Source organism: Octodon degus, unplaced genomic scaffold, assembly GCF_000260255.1.
Source record: "Octodon degus isolate 3935 unplaced genomic scaffold, OctDeg1.0 scaffold00068, whole genome shotgun sequence".
Classification (NCBI taxonomy): domain Eukaryota; kingdom Metazoa; phylum Chordata; class Mammalia; order Rodentia; family Octodontidae; genus Octodon; species Octodon degus.
In genome coordinates, this window is record NW_004524644.1 from 3,978,062 (window position 1) to 3,982,207 (window position 4,146).

The 4,146-nt window shown below is 46.0% G+C and overlaps 1 protein-coding gene across 1 annotated transcript in view; it reads right to left on the reverse strand.

Moving 5' to 3' along the window:
• Positions 1-4,107, reverse strand: part of Kmt2e (lysine methyltransferase 2E) — a 107,601-nt gene extending 103,494 nt beyond the window's left edge. Inside the window, exon 1 of the mRNA XM_023719498.1 lies at positions 3,759-4,107. The gene's annotated coding sequence lies outside the window, so the exon portion shown is untranslated. The remainder of the gene's footprint in view (positions 1-3,758) is intronic.
• Between the last annotated feature and the right edge of the window lie 39 nt (positions 4,108-4,146).

A 4,146-nucleotide genomic window follows, 5' to 3' on the forward strand; every position in this document is an offset into this window, starting at 1 on the left:
AAATAAATTTTAGGGGAAAAAAAAAAGAAAGAAAACTGGATACTAATATTCCTGAGCAGTCTTCATATATCATCAAACTTCTGCTACTTTTACACACTTTAAATACTATATGGTAGTACACACGTATGTCCTAGCAATAAACTCCAGAAAAGTAGAGCTATTAGGACTTACTTAATGCACCTTCAAAAACACAACTACAGGTTTCTATGAGATTAATGCAGCAAAAAATGAGTAGAACAGTATTAGAAACTAAGATGCCAATTTAAAAAGTTACAACTTCCCTAAGATCACTAAGGTATGTATTGAGGGGAAGAATTTCTTCTAAGTTATTAATTGGTTTTTGTCTCTACCTTCTTTTTTTTAGATCCAAGAAATCAAAAGTTTACTATAGCACATGTATGACAAAAATATCCTCTTCCTGAAAGATGTGAGGAAGCTAGACAAGTCAAAATTATTTGAGAGTGGGCTGGTGAGATGGCTCAGTGGTCTAAAGCACCTACTTAGAACAAGCTTAGCAAAGCACAGAGACCACGGTTCAATCCCCCAGCACCACATGCCAGCCAGCCCCGCCCCCTGGTGGGCTGAGCTGGCCACACACACACACACACATAAATAAATAAAAATTAAAAAAAAATTATTTGTGAATTCTCAGTCTTATAAAGTGTAAGGCAAATAGAGACTTACAAGGCTCTAAATTTAAAGTGACCAAAGAGATCCTTTAACTTACACTGACAAAAGCCAAGTGCGATCAAAATGTCTCTAAAACTCAAATTTACTCTCCAATTACGTTATGCTTTTCTATAAATCCACTTAAACAGATAAACAAGTAATCCTTCAAACTCAGCTATTCTAAGAACAAAGACCACTGACTAGTTTTCCCTCAAGGGACCAAATGTTTCGAAATTCCCTGGGAAGAAAAATTATGCATAACCTTTTAATGTTTGACCTCACGATGCTAATGTAAAACATGGATAATTGATTTTTTAAAAAAATGTATAGCCACATTATCAAGTAAAATAAGGCACAATAGCTTTTATAATCTTATTTTACAGAAACCAAAATATCAAAATGAACAACAAAAAACAAACCCAAAGCAATGAAGTATGAAGCAAGTAAGAAGAAAGCTGGTAGACTTAAGGAAGCTTTTGCAGCTAAATCCAAATACTTTGTGTCTAGACTTAAAGTCACTATTAAGAAAACTATGGGCACAGTCTCCCTCCTATGGCAAATTAAATGAAGTTTATAAGACTACTCTGATCTTAGTTTCAAAAAGCAACCTGCTTCTGTACCAGATTTTAACAATGCAGCCTGTAGAATAAACGCACAGCAATTACACACCAGTGAAGGATCTATGTTCATCTACCTATGAGCATAACATGGGCATTGATCCCAGATTCCTACACAAACTCTCCCACCACTCATCAACGTTTCAATACATAATAAAATGTCACTTTCTGAGTAAATTTGTATGCTCACTCTTCAAGGATGGAGTTCACTGGAATGCAGAAAATGCTTAAGCCAGTTATTTCTATAATAATTTTGTAGAATACAATCTTATCAACTAGTGCATATTTTATCATATAAAGTAAATTCTGCTCTAAAATATGTTCAATGGAATAAGAGGTCATGACAGGGTGTGTACTCTCCATTTGTGTAAATACTATTGGATTGACAGGCACTCATCTTTCAGTTGTTCCACAATCAGAAGGGTCATTAATGGCCTTTAATGACCCACTCATATCTCACTGCTTAGTATAGCCCCAAAAGACTGGCCTCCCACTCTGGAAATGAATTCTAATTATTCCACTTTTGAAAATACAGTTACATGACACCTGATACCATTTAACTTTCAGTCTCACTCTGTAAGTCTCAGAAAAAAGCATAAAACAGATTCAAGACCCTATTATGGTAATGCTTTTATTTAAGGTCTATTAAAACAGACTAAATTCCACAATCCCATAATAGGTAAATGGGCATGTTAGGAGTGGGGGTGGGGAATCAAGAACCAAAGCCTTAGTTTTTACTTACATAATGATGATAGTATGCCATAAGACAAATTTAAAAAGCAGTGAAACGTACAGCTTCACTTTACCAGATACATAACCAAGTTCGAATTTCTCAAGGAAAGCTTTAAACACAAGGGAAAACATGCAAAATGTACTGGGAAGGACAGCATCTTTCTACTCAGTGAAGTAACAGGTCTAGGCTCGTTTGTACAGCTCCCTAAAATTTACAGGAAAATAATACAAAAACCAAAATTGGTTGGGAGTTGGATGGGAAATGTTTCACTCCAGATTAAAATATCCAATCACATAAAAGTTAACCTACACTCTTACACAATTTTTAAATCTCATATATTGAATAAATGATGGTTCAATTAAACACAACAGAAACAATTATTGGTACCTATTTTTTTTTAATGCTTAAAAGCATCCATCCATCACTGAAATATCCAACGCTACCTGATGTTTTTATTTTTTTCAAAAGTGTTGTTTTATTAGCCTCTGAGGGAAAATAAAATTAATCAACTAAAACATAATACTGTAATTTGCAGTAAGATCAGCACATTTTTGTAAATGGCGCGAGGAAAATAAGCCTTGTCTTTTCATGTAAACATAATAAGCCTGTAATATGCTGCAGACAAACGCACTGCATGGGGTGTGGAGGACCCGAGCTGATTAGATTACCACAACATCAGCCTAGGGCCGCCATTTTTAGAATCTGTAAAGGACAAAAGAGGGAAATTACAGTTTTTACTCCCTTCTCAGAAATTAAAGGAGCCAAAGGACCGCTGTCCAATTAGCTATTGATGTCCTCTGCCTAGAGTTGAAGGCGCTTCGCTCGATTCTCTGCAAGGTTTCCACAACTCCGAGCCCTTCCCTCATCCACAGCTCTAAAAGGTGAATAAAGCAGGCGGCGCGGGGTTGCTCCGAGGCTAACCGTGGCGACCGCTCGCACTGTACACTGTATCACTCGGGCGAGCCGCCGGACGCAGACGCGGAGCCGAGGCCAATGGGAGCGGGCGCTCCGGACGGCTCGCTCCCTCCTCCCGGGTCCTGCACAGGGAACCGTTTGTTTCTCATCTGCGCCCGCTGCCACAGGGTTCGTGCCAGTCCTTTGGTCCAAATACGCTTTCCTGCCATAGCCACACAGTGGGTTCTGGGGCTCCCCCGCAGCAGAGCCGGAGGAGTGGGGGAGGAGGCTGCGAAGGCTGGTGCCGGGGTGACCACCTCGGGGGCGGGCTCGCCCTCTCCGCGAGAGATGGGGAGCTGTCTCGCTCCCCCACAAAGACAGATGCCAGGGCCGTCCTTCTGCCCCACTTCGTTTTTGCGAGGACTTTATGTCAGGCACTGCCAATCGGGAAATGGGAGAAGGAGAAAATGGGGCCTGCCCGGCTTTTCAGCACCTGAACCAGACGCGGCTGAGAAAGGGGGGCGCTGGCAGCTCCGGGCCTCGGGGACGCGAGCCCCTCCGCCAGCCCCGCGCCCCCTCCTCACCGCGGCCCGGGGGGCGGGCGCCCTCCCCAACCCCCGCTCGCAGGGGTTGAACTGCCAGTTCCCCCTTCGCCACCCCAAAACCCGCCATAATGCTCTGTGTCTGGGACAGGCATGGGACAGGGCCGCCCGACGGACGCGAGCACCGTCTGCGCCGGGCGCGGACGCCCCGGGTCGCGTCCTCCTGCCCGCGAGGGTAACGACGCGGCGCCCCCTCCCCGAACCCCGCCACCACTGACTCCCACGGGCGCGACACGCACTGACCTGGGGTGTGCACACACCAGACGCCCGGACCCCGTTATCTGCTCGGCCCCCCAGGAGTGTCTCGGCACCTCGGCGACCCGGCGACCCCCCCGACAGCAGCCACTGCAGACGCGGGACCGGTTCCACACACTCCCTCCCCAAACAGCAGCGCGCAGCCTCTTCGCCCGGAGCCGGGGTCGGGGAGGGTTCTCCCAGACGGTCCACGGGAAAGCGGAGGCGACGGCGAGGCTGATCGGAGTGTCTGTGCCCCCTCAGTGGCCGCTCCCAGACTCAAGCTCGGTCTCCGACTCGGCCCCCTGCGCCCGCTCAGTGTCACTGCTTCTCGCTCTGGGAAAATGGCGGCGACGACGGCGGCGGCCGCGGCGGCGGCGGCGGCGGCGGCGGCCGC